The sequence below is a fragment of the Notamacropus eugenii genome, chromosome 6 (genome assembly GCF_028372415.1).
Source record: "Notamacropus eugenii isolate mMacEug1 chromosome 6, mMacEug1.pri_v2, whole genome shotgun sequence".
Classification (NCBI taxonomy): Eukaryota; Metazoa; Chordata; class Mammalia; order Diprotodontia; family Macropodidae; genus Notamacropus; species Notamacropus eugenii.
The window spans coordinates 229,486,131-229,505,960 of NC_092877.1; the positions used below are offsets into that span (position 1 = coordinate 229,486,131).

General features: G+C 36.8%; 1 protein-coding gene and 1 long non-coding RNA gene across 7 annotated transcripts in view; one reads left to right on the forward strand and one right to left on the reverse strand.

Moving 5' to 3' along the window:
• MBNL2 (muscleblind like splicing regulator 2) overlaps window positions 1-19,830 on the reverse strand; it is a 185,379-nt gene that overhangs the window by 7,573 nt on the left and 157,976 nt on the right. The gene's annotated exons all lie outside the window — the stretch shown is intronic.
• Window positions 268-16,054, forward strand: LOC140512742 (uncharacterized). Its single transcript, XR_011969895.1, has 3 exons — window positions 268-419; window positions 1,480-1,561; window positions 15,973-16,054. It is a non-coding gene; the product is annotated as an uncharacterized lncRNA (long non-coding RNA).

A 19,830-nucleotide genomic window follows, 5' to 3' on the forward strand; every position in this document is an offset into this window, starting at 1 on the left:
TGACAGAATCAGGTTCTAAAGGGATCCTGACCAGTTGGAATGGTAGGTTGAAGATAACAAAATGAGAAAGTTAAATATAAAGTGCTGAACTTTGGTAAAAATAAAAAAAAAAAACAATCATTCTACTGCATAAATATGGAATGGGCACGGGAGACATAAACTGAAAAATTTACATGGAAAAGATCTGGAAATTCTAGTGGACTGTGAGCTTTGTAGGAAATAGAAGTGTGATGTGGTGGTCCAAAGTAACATTACCATTTTTAACAGAAGTGCAGTGGTCAGACAAGAGGAAGGAATAAAACATCGAACCCTGCCTTGGTCAGACCACCTATAGAATATTATCATGTGCAATTTTGGATGTCCCAACCAGAAGCAACATTGAAGAGGCTAGAAAGAATCCAGAGGAAGCAACCTGGTTGGTGAGAGAACTGAAAGCCATTATTATTAAAATGTTGCTTAAAGGCCCTCGGGATATATGACATCATGATCTGACTTGATGGGGGCCAGGGAGGAAATGAAGACAATATTCAGTGATTAACAGTCCTTAAACATTAGAAAAACTGCCTCATGGAAGAAGGAGTAGACTTATTTATTCTACTTGGCCAAGGAAGGCAAAGGCATGACCTGGAGCAGGCAGAAGTTCTAGGTAGAGAGATTCTGGCACAGTGAAAGAAACATCTTCCTGACAATGACAGAAGACTGAAAATGGGCTCCCTCATGGGCTCTGAGTTTGCCTCTTGAGAAAGCTATTTAAGTAGAGGCTGAATGAACGCCCTCTGCATTATTACAGTTGGGGTTTAAGCTAGAGCTAGAGATTAGATTGTGTGATCTGTGAGGTCCCCTCTAACTCTAAAGGTCTGTGATGACAGTCTTTACAGTTTTAGAAATGCCAGTCATTCCATTCACAGAGACATCTTAATAATTCTGGTCCCTCCTGCCAAGTAGTCGATGGATGATGTGCCAGCTTCTTTATGCCTTTGACCTTGCTTCCTCAGAAAAATGATAGCTCCCAATTTATAAATCTACCATAGAGTAACAGTTAAACTTTTAAATTTATGTGCACAGATAGCCATCAAGTAATACTTATGAAATTATTACGATGTCCAAGTATTGAACATAATAGTCTACTCAGAATAAATTAAGATTTTATGGGCATAGGAGAATCTTAATTTATAAAGTAGTCATCTTGAAAAGTTGGACTGAAATTGGATCACACTTTAAATGCTCTTTGAAAGTAGGCTATGTAAAGTTACGCTATGGTGAATACTTGTATAATAATATATACTCTTCTAAAAATGAATAATAACAATCTACATTACCTGATTGGAAAGTTTGGGTTGCCATATATCGTATTTACTTAATCTGGGGCATAGTCATGGCAAAAGTTCTAGATTAGAAGTTAGAAATTATTAACGTCTGAATCCTGGCTCTATTACTTGCTGGCTCTGTAACCCAGAGCCTCAGTTTTCTTATCTGCAGAATGAAGATCATAATGCTTCTCCTACTGACTTCACTCAGCTGAGAGGAAAGCACTTTGCCAACCTCAGAGTGCCACAAAAATGTGAGTTGTTATTTTCTTTGTTCTCCTAAGACTGGCTAAAATAGCACAACCATTTTCTTAATGTTTGGAAAACCTTAACGTTTCTTATGTAGAATATGTTCATTATATTGCTCCATAGCAGAATCTGAGTTGGAAGAGATTTGCATAAGCCGTCTAGTTCAACCTATACCTGACCAAGAATCCCATCTATCAAATTACTATCAAGTGGTTATCTAGAGTCCTCTTGGAAATCTTTGCTCAGGGAGAGCTGGAGTATCTCTGGGAAATCCTTCCCACTTTTAGACTGGTTAAATGTTAGGAGGTTTTTCCTTAGATCAAACTAGGACTCTGCGATTTCAACCCATGGTTCTTAATTGCACTCTGTAGTTAAGCAGAACAAGTCTAATTATTCCGCATGATAAGATTGTCAGGTGCTTGAAGACATACTATAATCTCCTCAACCCCTGCCTAGGTCAGCTTTTCTCTAGGTTAAGCATGCAGGAGAAGGAAACAGAAAATCACTCCAACATCTTTGCTAAGAAAACCCCAAATGAGGTCACAAAGAGTCAGACATGACCGAATCACAGCAAAGCATACCTGAGCTCCTTCAGTGTGACATGATGTGTAGTCCCCTCACCTTGCTGGCCATCCTCCTTTGGACACACAATAGCTTGTCACACAATTCTTCCTAAAATATGGTACTCAGAGTTGAAGAATTTTCTAGATGAAGCATCATCAGAGAAGAATATGGTTGGACTATCACCTCCCTATCCCTTATTAGGGTAGACTAGATGTGGTGGATGGGAAAGAGGGCTGGACCAAGAGGCTGGCTTCTGACATTTACTGTGTGACCCTAGGTAAATAACTTACATGAACTTCTGTTTCCTCATCTGCATAACAGCAGGACCTTCCTCAAAAAGAAATTTCTAGGATCAAGTGAAATGAAATAGGTAAAGTGTTTTGCAAACTTTTGAATGATATATAAATGTTAACTACTTTTATAGGATTCTGTTGACTCCTCTTTAACTTACCCAGGAACCTTTCACAGAAACTGTTATCTTGACATGAAGTTAGTTATTTGGACTGAAGTACAGAATCTTACATATATTTCTGTTAAGTTTATTAGATGCAGTCCATTTTTTCTAGCCACTGTTCCCTTCTTAAATTCTGCATCTCTCATTAACACTTGGCATCTGTAAATCTAACAATTCATCCACTTGTGCCTTCATCCAAGTCACTGATAAACGTCACACTGACCAAAGGGACACTCCTGCAGAGATCTCCCTTCACTTTGGTCTTGGTCCACTAATGACTACTCTTTGGGTCCGTTTAACCAATACATAGAATTATTATCATCGAGCCTACATTTTTCCATCTTGTTTTCAAGCATGGCATGAAAAAATAAGTGTTTCTGAAATCTAGGTATATTATGTCTCTGGTGTTCTCTTGCCCAATTAAACTACATGTTATATGACAACATCTTTAAAAAGACCTTTTTTATCCTATCAAAAATGGAAATCTAGTTAGTTTGGAATAACTGTTCCTTATGAAAACCTGCCTGATATTACTGAGTATATCATTTTTCTTTCCAGAATTTTTATACACTATTCCTCTGGTAATATGTATTACAAAATTTTGCCACAGAAATTGAAGTTAAGCATACCAACCTCTGAATCTACTATCTTCCTTTTTAAAAAAAAGTATCAAAACTATCAAAGAGTTCTGTTTCAAATTTAAGATAATAGATTACCAGGAAAGTTGGACCACTTCCTATTTAAAAATAGTTTTGTTTTTCCTTTGCTTTAAAAACATGTAATTCTTTTTCTTACTAGTCACTTTTTAAAATCCATCGTTTTTTTCTTAAGATCAATTACAACCATTTTGAACATCTGGAAACTCAAATTAACAGGTTCTTGCAATTTAAAAAAATATTTAAAATTACATTTTGAATCCAGGTTTTTCTGAGAATTCAAATTTTTTAAAAAAAGAATCTGGCAATGATAAACAATGTCTACGTATATGATAGAAAGTCTATGGATATGATAGATAATTTCTAAGGGTAAACTGTATGTGAATGCAGACATTATGGTGAAGAACTGTCTGCTTCTTAACTATTGAAGATTTGAGAAATACAAGTATTATAGTTGAAGATCCATTGTCATACTAGAGTGCAAATTCGTGGATTCAGCTCTTAGCTTTACTTCTTCCTGTCTGTGTTACCTTGGGCAAGTCACTTTATATCTTTCTTTTTTCCATATTGCCATCTATAAGATGACATCCATAAAAATCCAACAGAGTTGGATTACATAAGCTTTAAGGTTTCATGAAACTCATCACCCTATGATTGCTTTTTCAGATTTTTATAAGACATGACAGCCCCAGTGCTCAAAGGGAAAGTAAAGTCTTTCATAACTACTCTGTGACCCTGGACAAGTCACTGAAACTTTCTGAGTCTCTATTTCCTGCTTTATAGAATTAAGAGTTTTGATTGAATGGGCTCATGTCCTTTCCAACTCAAAAATATTATGAAACTGGATTAGCCACAAAATACTGGATTTAGTCATTGCTGCCACAGAGCAAGATTAAAGTGAGAGGACAAGATTTTGTTTTTATTTGGTTGGTTTTTTTGGTGACATCACAAAACATTTTCTATCAGAAAATTATGTCTTTAGCCTATATTTTTAGAGAGACCTCCTTCATTCAATTAGATTGTCAAATTTTAAGAACAAATAGAAATTCATACTTTACTTTATACTAACCTTTTAGAAGCGTTAATTTGGTATTTTGTTGTTTTTTCTTTGTAAAGTCCTATATGTTTTCCTAGTGCTTTTATTATGAAACTTTCTTAAGCACTAAAAATTATATGTACATATACATTAAATATATATGCATGTTTTATACATACATATTTAATCTTTACTTCTCTGATCTAATAGATCAATTAAGCTATTGTATATATATTTTGTAATTTTATGACTATGAGATCATTAATGCACCACAAATTCATTAGCACAGACCAGAGATATGCACATTTTTCAGAAATAAATATATCTTTGGGGCTGGAACCTACTTTACAAACAGCATCTTTTTTTCAAATAATGAATCTCAAATCCTAACAATGTATACACTTTTATTTTTAAAAAGAGGCTGTATAGAATTTAAAAAATATTTTTATTGCATAGCCTTAAATATGATTAAGTAAATCTAGACCACAAAACAACCTGGATGTCTCATCAGTGATTTATCTCATGATATGCCCTCAGCTAAAGCTTTAGCTGGGTATTAAAATCTTTCAGTTCAATAATTGAGGTTCTTTTCATGCTCCCTCTTCAAGTAAGTAGCAGTTTTAAAACTCTGAATTTCATGTCCAGAGTATTATATATGACACTTTTATCTATCCACACTGAATTTTTTTGAAATACCCCTTAGTAACTCTTAAAAGATTTTCAAGGTCATTTTCATGAGATCTTTATAGTATAACATTATTAGTCCCATTTTGCAGATCTAAAAATTATGGCACAAGGAAGTTTTATTTTAAGGACACCTTATGTATACTTTGCCCAAGGTACCTAGCAGTCTCAAAGCGAAAAAGGAGCATTTAACTTTTATTTCCTGTGTGGTGCTTTGTCTTCTCTACCAAGAAATAGTTTTATTATGCTTTTCTGAAGTGGGCTATTGTAGGGGCCAGAGTATGTTTGATCAATGGTGACAGTAACTCTGTGATACTCACGGCACCCTTGTCATTGTTGGGTGCTGGTGGAGATAGGCAAAAGGAAAGCATTTCCAATCCAGCCCGGAGAATGGGAGTAAAATGCAAAGCAATAGTCAGGAGCCAAAGGCAATATTACTGGATGGGAGAAAATGCTGGCCACCCTAAAGAGCTGAGCCATTTCCAGGGCCTACTGTGCCTGACCTTCTCCAGTACTTGCACCAGGGTTAACCAACCTCTCCCACGTTGGGCCATGCTAGTACTTTCTGTGGGCTGCTCTGGAGGCTCAGCTGCTTCCCAATAGCCCTTTCCCAGACAGTTAATAACCAGTCAAATTCATGGTTTTTCTGCTCCTTTTTCTGAAAAATTCTGGCAAATTCCTCTGCTGTAAAGGATATCAAATCCAAAGAGGAAAATTTATTCATTATTGCATCCCAGACAGTCTCTTTTCTCAAATAAACCTTCTTTTCAATGATGGAAAAACATGGATGAAAAAGGAGACTCCAAGTACTAAAAACTGGATATTTTTAATTTAGCAAATTGTTGACTCAACCATAATCCTGAACTGAAAGCATTAGTCTGAGTTCCCTTTTCCATTGAAAAGAGAAGACAAGTTTAAGTAGATGCTGCACAAGATTTGAGAACATTAAAAAGGAAACCATACCTGGTATCAGATCATGAATTAATGACAACCTATTGTAGCAGCTAACAGTAATAATAATAGCTAACATTGATATAGCACTTTGAAGTTTGCAAGGCACGTTACATGTAGTATCTCATTTGACACTCATAACACTCATGTGAGGTAAGTAATTATCTCTGTAAAAGACAGAGATAATAAACATAATATTGACAAGCATCACGGCTAACAGTGACAGATAAGACCAAGAACTGTTAAAATGCTCATTGGTCACTTACTAAAATGAGTAGTTTATTACACCTCTCTATTAAGCAATGTCTACTTAAGTCTCAACAAACTGAACAGATTGAAAAAAGTAAAACACTCAAACTAATGCTATATAGCAAGGGTGCAGTAATATTGGATGAGATATTGAAGGATCCGCTTAATCATTAATCTCAAAGTCCTCACATATGTATAAATTATTCAGGTCATCAATATGGTATTAACCTTATTATGCCAGAGGCAAAATACTCCAGAAAGTTCAGTGGTCACATTATAAGCAGCAAGTCTAATAACTCTGAAACCCAATCAGGTATGATCCAAAGGAGTGCCTGCTATTAGCTTATTTCAAAATGGCAGCATTCTACATGTGACTTTAAACTACAGTGGTGTCAGTAGCCTGGCACTTAGGCACTCTGTCTAAGTTGTAACTTGGCATCTATGCAGGTACATCTGCCTTATAGCAGGTATTCCCTAAGGGAAACAAATAATCAATTCTGATTCTACAAGTGTTTGAGGTTTTCATTATCTGCTCTATTATAATTAAGAGCTCCTCAATGCTAACCATTTGATGTAGAAGTTGGGGAGAAAAGGAAGGAGGGAAACGGGGAAAGGTTGCATTGTATATTAATGCCACTCTTCCAGTGTAGGGAAGGATTTTAGTATACAGCTTAATCATGAGATGCCCTCAATCTTTAAAAAAGAAATTACAAAAGCAAGTCAGGTCCTTTGTATATACAGAATGAATGCTGATTTACCAAGAATGAGATTTATCATAAGATTTAGAACTTTAATGTACCTTAGAGATCACCTATACCAACCCCCTTCATTTGTTTTTGTTTTTTTTTTTTGAGGGGGGACAATTGGGTTAAGTGACTTGCCCAGGGTTAAACAGCTAGTAAATGTCTGAGGCCAGATTTGAACTCAGCCACCTCACTGCCCCACTCCCTTCATTTAATACATAAAGAAGTTGAGGCACAGAGACTTTGTGAAATACCCAAGATCTCCAGGTATCACAGAATCGGAGCTGGAAGGCATCTAGTTCCGTCTATCATCCTCATAAAATTCTGCCAAATAGTTACTGCTTAGCTTAGTCCACTTTTGGATAGCTCAAATTATTAAGGAAGTTTCTCCTTGCATTCAGCCAAAAGAGGAAGCCCTGCTTCTGCAGAGATATGATTCAAACCCAGATCCTCTTGATGCCAATCCCGTGCTCTTTCTATAACACTTCCCTATTTGTAATAGGGATATACTTAGAAATCTGTTTTGTAATATGATGCATGTTATGAACTGATCCATCCATCTTCTCTCACTCGATTCCCACTGTGCTCCCAAACGTCAATGGCATACACTTGTAAAGAGGCTAGCTAGAGTTATGAATGCAGTCTGTAGGAGATTTTTTCTTTGTTAATTAACTATATGAAGATTAAATCTGTCCACTTGACTTTTCTAAACCTATCACCTTCTAAGCAGCTAGCCCTTTAACTAGATTTTAACATCTCTATAAGTAACAAAGTGATTATGAAGTTGATCCAAACTAATCGGAATTTAAGGATTTCCTTTGGCCATAAAATGCCATTATAAGAACAAGAGCTCTCTTTAGATGAAGTGACTCTCTTAGGAACCATACACTTCTCCTTAAACAGTGAAATTCAAGATGACTGTTCCAGAAATACCTACATTTTTCTAAGTAATGACGCTTCATTTCAAAGATCCAGAGAAGTCAAATGACTTCTTTTACAAAGTGATTGTCCTTAATGTCAAGTTCAGTAAGAACACTCTTACAGTTTCATTTAATCACTAAGGAAAATTAAGAAAAAAGCCCAACAGCTCTATGAATCCAAGCCACAAAACAACAAGGAGAAAAGGATAGAAGAAATCTTCTGATGGACAGTTTTTAAATGTTGTCTTTTCAAAACTATGTTATAGTGAAGCAGCTAAACTGTACCTTATTAACTAATTATAGATAGAGCCAGAACTAAAACAAGGCCACCAGGGCTGTGCTGGCATCTCAGGGGACATAAGGGGTCCTGTTTCCTGTTTCCTCATTCCCTTCCAGCACCAGCTATGTGTGCTTTCACTGAAACCCAGACTGTCACTGCTGTCTCTGTGCTCTCCAGCTTCTCTCTTTTCAGCAAGGTAAACAAGCCCTACCTTCCTTTACTCTCCTCAGCCAGCTGCTTGGCCTGGGGAACTGAATCCCAAGGGACCCCTGGGACCAGTGGATGGTGGATCAGAAGCAAAGGCTCCTTGGCACTGCCTTCTGCTATCTGACCTGCAGAGTGAACTAAGCCTTTCTCTCCTTGGCCTCTTGTTTCCACTCAGTCCTCTGTGAACCTTCCCCTATTTTGATTTAGTGAAAAGATCACCAAATTCAGAAACTGAAGACCTAAATAGCTGTCAACTTCTGCCTTTATGACCTTCATCAAGTCACTCAGTTTCCTCATCTCTACAGATCTAAGTATGAGCTCTTCTCAGAATCTTTCTATCTTCTGGTGCTCACTACTAAAGACCTCTCTTTCTGCTAAAACTACCACGTCTTGACATTCTTGCTAAGGCTAACTACTCTTCTCACATCCCCATGGCACTGAGAACCATAGCCGGAGTTGACATACTGTATGGATGCTAACTCTATGGCCCTTGCCACATGCAGACCATCACTTAGCCACTACTTTTCCTTCTTTAAAGTTCTTTCTTTCTTATTTAGATCCTGGTTGCTGCCATATATGGCGACTCTTCATCCTTTCCCCATAAGTTTAGCATCTTATTTTCTATCCTGCATTTTAACCTTTCAAACCCTCTGAACTCCTAGTTCATCAACCTCCTCAACTTTCATGACCTCAGTTTCCAATTTACCTTAACCATGCACAGGAGTGAGTAGTCACACCTAAAACTTACCCTCTACCTTCAACCCCAGCTCAACTTAGTTTGCTTCAGATGCCAGAATTCCTAGTTATGATTCTGGGTCATATCTCAAGTGTGAGAACCTCGGATATCTCAAAATATCATTGATATTGACTTTGAAGTTAAGTACTTCTAGGCAGAGCTGCTTTATGAATGGAGCCCCACTAGTGCTAGAAGGTTCTTTTTCTCCCTGTGTTCCTATGATTGCTCCCCTCCCATCCCCAACCCCCACAGCTAAGCAAATAGCACAAAAAAAAAAGAAAAGAAAAACCTCCCACTGTAATGACTGGAAAAGAATGAAATAAATAAGGAGTCTCTGAGGTTGTGCAGGGCAGTTAAAGTTGAAAGAATTCAGTGGAAATTGAGAATAGGAAGTCCTCTTCCTCCCCTTCTCAGTGCTACATATACAACAGGAAGTGTGCCACAGACAGGATTAAATGCAAGAGGAGTGAAGTCCAGCTGGTAAGGAAGAGAGGTGTTCCAGGGTCAGGTGAAGAAAATTTCCTTCCTTCCTAAATTCCTTGGGAACTGAGGTTATACAGTCTTAACCTCTAGCAATTTATAGAAAGATATAAATCCTATCTCCCCCTTGCCTCCTTAAAATACATTTATTTCTGATTAAAAAAAACAACAACCCAGCAATGATACTAAATTGCATGGTTTTCTTTTAAAAGCAAGAGTGGGAAGAAGGAAGACCTTCCTCTTCCCCACCCATCCATCATACTCCCTTATTTTTGGAGTGCCTCATTAATAGTCTCTATGAGTATTCCTTTATGCTCCCCTGCCTCCAATTCCATCTCTGCTCTTTTTTCTATCCCCAGTGTTCACCAAATCTCCATTTTTTCCCTTTTGGTCTTCACCTGCAGTCTATACCAGCCACCCCTGTCCGCACCTTTTTGTTTTTGGCTGTAAGGCAAACTTCAGGGAGCATTTTAGTTGGGGCAAGTTCTGAATTTGCTTCAGAAAGATAGTTCAGATTTTGGACTCAACTACAGTTCTATACTTGAACACTGCATGATTACTAAAAGCCAAAAGCAAAGCTTTATTGCCTGGAGATAACATAAGACACCAGAAGTGAGGTAATTAATTAATGCACTGCTAATTATATGTGTTAATATATGAACACTTTGGAGCAACTTTGCCTAGCCTATTATATAGCCATTTATAAACTGCTGTTATATGGAAAGGTCAAAGATAATTAAGGGGAGATTTAGAGACACTTTGAGAAGTAGCATTGCCAGTTATTTATAGTGAAAAAAGAATATAGTGATGAGAAGGGCAGTTTGTGCTTTATACCAAATTTGACTGTTTTTTTTGTACAAGTATTTTTATTTGTGCAGAAGGGGTTTCCAAGACTACCAGCTTAAACTGTGGTCCTTGGATAAAACTATGGCTGGCTCCATTTTGGAGAGGAGCAGCCTGCTGTTTGGCAAATTATCTGTAATATTTAGCAGATTTCTAAAGAGGGGTTTAGTGAAAATAATTGTTTTGCTGAAGAATAGCGAACTCTCACTATAGATTAACATAAGGGCCCAGCTGACTTCTAGAACTACTAGAATGTTTGCAAAGTAAAGCACAAAGCCCTCTGATGTCAGTGATGCATAATTTTTTATGAAAAGATTTCTTTTCCCTGACATTTTCCATTCTGGTACATTTGACCAAAATTCTTTCAGCCACATTTCCGGCTGAGTGTGAAAAGTTATAGTTTCACAAATCATTAACAGCTGAACTTTAAAATGAAAAGAAATATATAGAAAAAAGTCCTCTTTAAGGACAGATATGTTGGGTCTTTATTGGAAATGTAGGCCATCTGGATATAAATCCATATGAATAGAAATACTGTATCTGAGAATAATCTTTCACCTCTCATATGGCTTCATGTCAAATCCATAAAAATTGAGACTTTTGGACAGCACAAAAAAAACCAAATGTATTTGGATCTGAATTTTTCAGAAAGCATTTTGCCAAGATTATTTTCAAATCTACTACAGTCTAATGAAAAATCTAGTAACTCTTTTCCAGATGAAGATATCCACATGCAAATGAAATAGCCAGATGTTTGTTTATGTCACAGCATATTTTTACAGTATAGTTATAATCTTAATGTACTAAATTAGGGTAAGAAAAGCAGTTTGGAATTTGTTAAAAAAATTTAAAATGCTATCATGATGTGGCAAAAAAATGTTACTTAAGATATGGAGGGCACCAGCTGCTACATATTTAATTAATAAAACAAGTACTTGTACTTTGAAATTATTTCAGATGTCTACATTGAGAGGATGTTTGTTCTATGAAGGCTAGCCAATATCTTGGATTCAATAGGCTACTGCCAATTTAAAGCAGCTTTATTCAAGGGGGCCCCAGGACTTGAGGAGAGAAATAAAGAAAGCCTTTACCACTGCCAGGGGATAAGCAATGGAAAATGGTTTACACTGAAATTGGAAGGACATTTAAAGAGGAGACTGAAGTTATGTTCCAAGGGGAGTCACAGAAACTGGAACCTACCTGAAGTTAACGTAAGCTCCTGAAACCTACTTAAAATTGTGCCTCTGTCTGCAGTGCCATTATGTAAGACTCAGAACCCTGGGCAGTGTCTGGCTACAGTTCCTACTTCAGCAGTGGAGCAGAATGTATAATTCAGCCTTGGCTCTGAAGAGACTAAAGACAGAAAAACAACCAAATGCTCACATGTAGTGAAAGAACTGGGAGTAGCATTAAAATGAATGTTATGTAAGGAAAATGAAAATGTGTGCATTTCTTTGCATATTAAGAATCCTATTTCTCATCTGCTGTGATGACACTGCCATCTAGCAAATTCACACCTTTCAGAAAGCAGTTCCATTTTCAAAACCACTGTACATTAAAATGTGTCTTTTTTCCAAGTTCTTTGTTGTTGTTGGGGTGTGTGTGTGTATGTGTGTGCGTGCGCGCGGGTGTGCACACGCATAAGAGGATGGGAGGTGGGTTAGAGAAGGAGGTTGTATATAATAACAGAACTGCAATGGCACTTAAAAGTCTCTTAGAAAAATAATGGACTAATGTGTGGTGTGGAAGAAAGAATGTTGAACTGCAGCTTGGGAGTTCTTGTCTTGGCTCTTCCACTAACCAGCTGTGTGACCTTGTGTGAACATCACCCTATCTCTCTGGGATTCTGTTTCCTCAACTGTAAAATAAGGGGCTAAGCTAGATGACTTGACATTCCATTCAGCTCTCATGTGTGGTTTGTGGTGTACCATATAGAGAGTTTTTTAAATGTTGGTGGTCAGATTAGTTTGCCATCAATACCAGAGCTCTTCAGGAAATGCTGCCATGTCTGAGTAAATGGGTGATCAACTGGAGGAAGGAAAATGGTAAGCAGCAAGAGTCTCACTTCTATCTTTCATAATTAAATAATTCCCACCTCTTGCCTCTTCAGCCTTATCCTACAACATTTTTTTCCTGCAGTATTCATACCACTTGAATCACTTTATATATTTAGATTTCCAAATCTTGCACTCATAGTGTCCGTCTGGTACTTTAACTGCAGATTAGAGCATTTTTCTACCAAGTAAGAAGTAATATTTTGAATATAGCCTTAAAAACCTGAATTGAAGAAGATAAACTTTTCCATCTAATTACCCTTTTCAAAAACAGAATTATTTACTTAAGAAGGAAAGGATAACAATGTTAAAACCAACAAATATACAAAAGATGAATGGGCAGAGGAAGATTTCAAGAAACACTGAGTTTTAAGTATTATATTTTTGAACCCTTTTTTCAATGGCTTCAAACCCTTGGCTCTCTCTTCTCAGTTGCTTGATTTACTGCTGTGAATATTCAAGTTCGTTGGTAGCTTGGAGCCAAAATCCTCATCCAGTGACTTCCTTTACAATTATACCAATGAATTCCCTAAAAAAGTCTCTGAGTGCCATGAGATGGCTTTTATATTCCCTTAACTTTCCAGTCCCTCCTGGTAGCTAAAAGGAAGGTTCTTGATCTGATTCTGACTAAAAGGGAAAAACAGATTGCTCAAGTAAAGAAATTTTTTTGGGGGGGGGGGGGGATGTGGAAGGACTAAAGGTCATTATACCTTAGATGATAGAGAGGAAACATGGGATATTTTGATGCACACTCAATTTGGGGAAAACTGGCTTAAAGGGATTCAGAGAAAAAATTGGCAGGATCCAATGACCTAAAATTTTATAAGGGAAGTAGACTCAAGACAGAAAGGGGATAGGAAGTTCTCAATAATTCTAAAGATAAAAGTTATTTCAGTAAGGAGGGGAAAAGGAGAGCTATCTGCATTAGTTTAATGTCACTGACAGGAAACTAACTGACCACTTTATATTTTAAAAAAGACATAAACAGAAGATGGATATAGAAATGAGTAATGGAGGATAAATACAAAAAGATTAGCCTGGTTTTGTAAATATAGTTATCAGAAGAGTGAAAAACCCCGAATACACTGAGGTAGCTGTGCTTGCTAAGGACAACTAAAAGGATTTTTTTTTTAAGCTGAGGTGGGGGCAGGAGAGAAATCAAAGAAAGGATAGGAATGTAAGATCATCGTTTGAGGTTGATGGGCTTATATAGATAGATGGACATACTCAACTCTTATCTGACTTCTATTTTCTCTTCTGTGGAAAATTATTATATGGGGAAGGAAAAACAAAAATGATCAAAAAGGTATAGCAATCTAAGATTTATAAAGGTTGGTAAGAGGGCACTTAATTGTTCTTAATGAGTTCAAGTCTCCAGGCTCAGTTGAACTAAAACTGCATCTCAGGGTCCTGAAATTGGCAGATGTAATTGCTGAGTAGCTACCTTTGATCTATGAAAGATCAAGAATAAGGAGAGAGGTACCACAATACTGGCAAAGGGCAAAAGATGTCCTGATTTTCAAAATATGGAAGTAGATTCTACAAGCCGATACGCTGTTAAGCATCATTTCCATTTTTGGCAAAATTACCTGACTGATATTAAAGAGATTGTTTAAGTGCACTACAAAGGAAGAGAGTGATTAAGAACCAGCATTGTTTTATCAAGAATACAATTCAAAGATTAACTTTCTTTACTGTTTTTTTTTTCTTTTTAAAAGGGTGATTAAATTAGGATAATGCTGATGATAAAGTCTGAATTTCAGGGGGAAAAAAATCAACAAACTGTCTCATGAATTCATTGTGTCTGAGATAGAGAACTGTGGGCTAGATGATAGTATTTTTAGATAAACTTAGATAAGGTAGAATGATTAAATTAAAAAATTTAGTAATTAATGGGTCATCATGGGTCAATGGGTTAATGTGAAAGTAGGTCTTTAAAGAAGGATCTCAGGGATCTGTCTCTGGCCCTGTGCTACTGAATCTCATTCATCCAGAATGAAGGAGATGATAATGTACTCTGCCCTCAACAGACTTCATCCAGATTACTGTGTTCCATTCTGAGTTTCATACTTTTGAAAGGACATTGATAAATTGGAGTATGTCCAGAGGAATGTGATGTAGATGGTGAAGGGCCTGCAAAAATGCCATAAAATTCAATAAACATTTATTAATCTCCTGTTGTATATGGGATTGTGTTTGGGATTGTGGATACAAAAAAGAAAAACAGAATGGTTTTTCCCTTCAAGGAGCTAATTTTCTACTAGAAAAATTTAGAGGATGGAGGTGGAGGGAAGGGGGAAGACGGGGAAAAAATCTAAGATATATGGAAGTTATTGTAGAAAATTAAAAACAAATAAATTAATTTAAAAAAATTAGTGGGTACATAAGAATGTAAATTATAATATGGGGGTAATTTCAAGTGTGAGAGGGGACTAATGGAGGAAGGGATAAGTCAGGGAAGTCTTCTTGTTGAAGGTGGCACCTACATTTGCTTTCAAAGAAGGCTTAGGGATTCTCTGAAGTAGAGGGAAGAAGGGATGCTTTTCAGATATGGGAGATCAGTTGAACAAAGGCATAAAGGCCAGAGGTGGAATGCTGCGCAAGGGTAACAGCTAGCTAACTAGAGATGATGATGGAAACTATGGAAACGGATGAGCACACCAAAGGAGAAAGTGCAGGGAAGAAAAAGAACCTATGACAGCCTTGGGGGATTCTATCCATATTCATTGTGTGGGAGAAAGAGGATGAGAAGAAGCTTGCCCTCCCAAACTGGGCTTGTTTACCCTTAGGAAGGAGAGACCTAGAGATGGACATGACAGCTGTCTTTATATACCGGCTTTTCATACTGAAAAAGGATTAGACTTGTTCTGCCCAGACACAGAGGACAATTAATAGAAGTTGCTCAGGATATCTGGTTAAATGTAAGGAAAACCTTACTAATTAGAGCTACTTGAAACCAGAAAGGGTTTCCACATGGGTATATCAGCAATGGAGACTTCTTTTGTCTGTTTTTAATTTGGAGGCTGAGTGACTCTTAGAATGGGTGTTCAAGGGATTTTGGTGAAGTACTGGTTGGATGAGATTATAGATTCTTAATATGGGGTCTGTGATCTTAAATTTTTTTTTTTTATAATTTCATTATAATTGGTTTCCTTTGCAAGGCTATTGTGTTTTATTTAAGCATTTAACCACATTACTCTGAGAAGGGGACTATAGGCTTCACCAGACTACCAAAGGGGTCTATGACACAAAAACAGAGTTCCTAGACCAGATGAAATCTGAGATCGCTTTTAATACTGAGATTCAGTGAATTTGTGGCTTCTTACCTCAGCTAGGATGAGGTCACAGGAAAGCAACTGCTACTTTCTGAATAATTTGTAGTTAATAATGCCTACATTATTATGTAGGATCAAAAAAATGCACCCAGAATTGGGCTAAAAATGCTATTTAAAACAGTAAGCACTTAATATTGAATTGAACTGAACTTGTAAAATCTTAGCTCAAAAAACAAAAAGAAAAATCAGAAAGGCAACCAAATTCATTCTGCTTCTTTTTGTAGGTATATGTCACAACTGAAGACCAAACAGAAGCTACTTTCCTCATCAAGACCTGGCACTCAGATGGCAGGTGAAGAGAGACACTCCTCAAGGAAAGAATCTGCAAATCTGCTAAAATGTAGGAAAATGACTACTTTTATGTCAATCATAATGCAAAAGTAATCACTGTATACTGCCCAGGCTGTTACTACTTTTATTTTTTAAAAAATAATGTGTCTAGTAGCATTATTTGTAATTGCAAAAGCAACCTTAGTATTTGATAGTTGGGAAATGACCTAGAAGCAACTTTAGAGTTCAGTAGATGGGGAAATGGCTGAATAAATTATTAGAATGTAGCTGGCTTTAAAGTAAGTAAATTCTATAATGCAATTAGGAATGATAAAATACAAAGAATACAAAAAAATGTGAAAAAAATCATATTAAAACATGAAGAAAACTCCGCCAAAAGAACAGTGAACACACCCCCTATGATTATATAAAAGGAAAAAATGTATATTCAAATACAGGAGTGACTGGAACAAAGACAATGGAAAAGGAAGGAAATAGAGAACCACTGATAGGTTGTTATGTATACTTATTTATGGAAATTATATTTTTTTAAAAACTGTATCTACTTACAAATGTATTGCCACTTGGTTTTACTGTTTAAAATTCATAACAAATTATTTCTTAAAATAACACAATTCCAGTGGCCTTTCAACCCTGCCAATTGGATCTGTTATTGCAGGGCATGTAGTCTGCCTCTCAGATGCTCCAGGGCTATGCAGATAGAAAAACTGTGAACTCCAGTCATCTTTCCCCAGAATAAAAGGCTTAAAATAGGAACTTGGGTGTGATTGTATAGCCAATCACTTCTCAGTCTAACAGAAAATATATTTTTTTTTCATGAAATGAATAGTGGATTAGATTTGTGGTATTAGGTATTTGTGGCATAGGACAATCTACCAGTAAGTCTCTGTTTATCCTTCGTTTTTGAAGAAGACCATGACATCAGAGAAATGATGATATGACTTGCACTTGACTTTGTTTTGAGTAAGGGAAGACTGTGCAAGGTCACCAGCCTCACTTTCCCCTCCTGAGCCATCTGGATCCAGTGACCAGATATTCATCAGGATGACTAGAAGAGGCCCAGGATGCAATGGAAGACCTTGGCCTATTCAGGTACTCACTTAGAGTGAGGTAGTGAATAGGTCTTTTTAAGAAGTAATCAGGGAATGGCCCCTTTAATGAGCAAAATAAAAAAATAAGTAAATCAAGCTGGGAGGGAAAGAGCAACAGTTACTATTGATAATCACTCTGAAGCCAGGAGGGTCCTGAAAAGAGACATTAAGTGGAATGGGCAGAGACCTACTGTTGTGACACATACGAACTTCAGATGGTAAAGGCTTTTGACATTTTCTATTCACTGCCTTTCAACAGCATGCAGTTGGAACTGAGAGGATGTCTTTAGATATTACATACAAGAAAAGTTATCTGGGTTAGAATCTTTTACCACGAAGTATAAAGTATTTGTAAAGGAAGAGAACATCATTTATCTATATCTTAACCTTCCTTTAGTGAATCTCAAACCTCATTGTACTCTTGGAAGGTAGCTTATCATAATAATAGTCAATGTTTAAAGAGTGCCTGATAGCTTGCAAAGCATTTTACATTTTATTATCTCACTTGGTCTTTACAACAACTCTGTGAGGTAGGTATTACATTCACTATTCCTATTTTATAGAATAGGAATTGAAGCCCACAGAGGGGAACTGATTTGTTCAAGGTCATAGAGCTCTGTGTTAGCAGAGCCCGGAATAGAATCCAGGGTCTCAGACTCTAAATGTAGCACCTTTTCCTTTTTACTGCCACTCTCCTATCTTAAAAACTTTTCTAATTATTTTCATGGTAAGAAAATAAAGGTCTTTTTATCTTCTGCTTTTTACCAAGACAAAATAATACATAAATAATGATTATCATATTAAAGGGAGAAAAATCCTTCTAAATCAGGTTTAAGTTTTTCAGTTGAAGGACCCATGATCATCAATCCATATTTTCAGGCTAAATGAATTAATCATATTCAGCTTTAATTACAATTACCAATTGATTGAAGCTGGCTAACTTTATTTAACGCAATCAAATTCAACAAGTTCTTGCTAAGGACCAATGTTCTAGACACCGTGCTTGGCTACAAAGACAAAGCAGACCTGGCAGCAGTTATATAATAGGACAGACCTAACTACCCAACAACAAATTCATCAAAAAGGTGTTTTTGTTTGTTTCATTTTGCTAAGAATTTCAAGTTCCCTGTACACAGGGAAAGGCATAATGCATAGATCACAAGTTGGACCCTCAGAATCTAGAACCAGATTCACCTGAGATAAAGCCTCTTCCCAGCCGAGCAACTGGCTAGACTGAAAGTGCTGAATTTCAATAAACTAATTAAGGAAAGCTAGTACTGAGGTAGCATGGAGCCATTGAAGATGACTGGATCCAATTGCCAATGGTTTGGTTTGTTCCATCTGACCTAAAGACTCCCCTTTTTTTGCATGTGTCTCATTTTACTTTATTTGAAATATCTGGGAGTGTGGTGTGAGAGAAAAAATGTTGACCTTGAAGTCAGGAGAACTGGGTTTTAGTCTCCATTTTGACACTGGTTGTGAAAGTTTCAGCAGTAATTTAACTTTCCTTAGCCTCAATTTCCTTACCTGAAAACAATGACGATAACAATATGTGCACTACTTAGCTCATACCATTATTCTAGGGAAATTATCTTGTATATTTTGAAGCCTGATTTTAATGTAGTAATTGTTATTCTCCTGGGGACTCCTATATGGTAGACAAATCACTGAAGCAACTGAATCATTTTATGGTATACAGCAGATATCAAGTGCCTCAGTCTGGAGTGTCTTACTTAAATAAATCAGATCCTGACAGTTGCTAAATCTGCTTCCTATAGCAGAACATATTGGAATTTATGCTATTTTTTTTTTTTGTAAACTATCCCTAAAAAGGGTACAAAGTAGATATTGGTTTTTCCACCAGTGGGTTTCCTTGTTTCCAGTTAAATTTATATATTTTACAATGGCTATCTGGGCAGCAGTGTAAAACACACATTCCTCCCATACCTGGGTCCTAAGCTACATAATGATTTTGTGTGTGTGTGTGTGTGTGTGTGTGTGTGTGTGTGTGCGTTTGTGTGAAATTACACAGAGCTTTGTAAAGCTCTGATAATATAATATTGACAATAGATGTGTCAGAGAAACCATAATTTATACACTTGTTGGTTGCTTTTCTTTGGAGATTCTTAGTCATATAACATATACCAAATTAGCTCAAATATATGCCCCACATTTCTCTCCCCTGACGCCCTCCTCCCTGGCCCCACTCTAATCTGATTTGTTAAGATTTTGTAAAGTACCTTCCTCACAAGAACCTATGAAGTTGTGGGTTAGGTAATGCAAGTATTATTACCCCCATTTTCCTGAAACTCAGAAAAGCTAAGTGATTTATCTGCGTGTACCAAGGTGAGATAGACTTGTTTGATGAGTACTCATTTCAGGGGTGCAGCCAAAACTTCTCGGGATGGAGGTATATTTGGGATGGAACGTTTTCATTCCCCACTTTACTCCAATTAGCCTTTGAATTTTCCATCTATTGTTTTGTGTTGGTGGGTGGTTGGAGAATTTAGGAGACTTTTTCTGGGGAATAAATGGGATTTATGGTGTGGGAGGTAGAGAAAGGAGATGAAGGATAAGTAATTCTTAATACTTACAATAAACTTGTAAATAGTTTGTCTACAACTCTGCTTAGTTCAGTTCTCCTTGTTTCCTTTCACCCTCCCTCCTTTATCCTCAGCCCTTTTTCCTAGAGGGGATGGA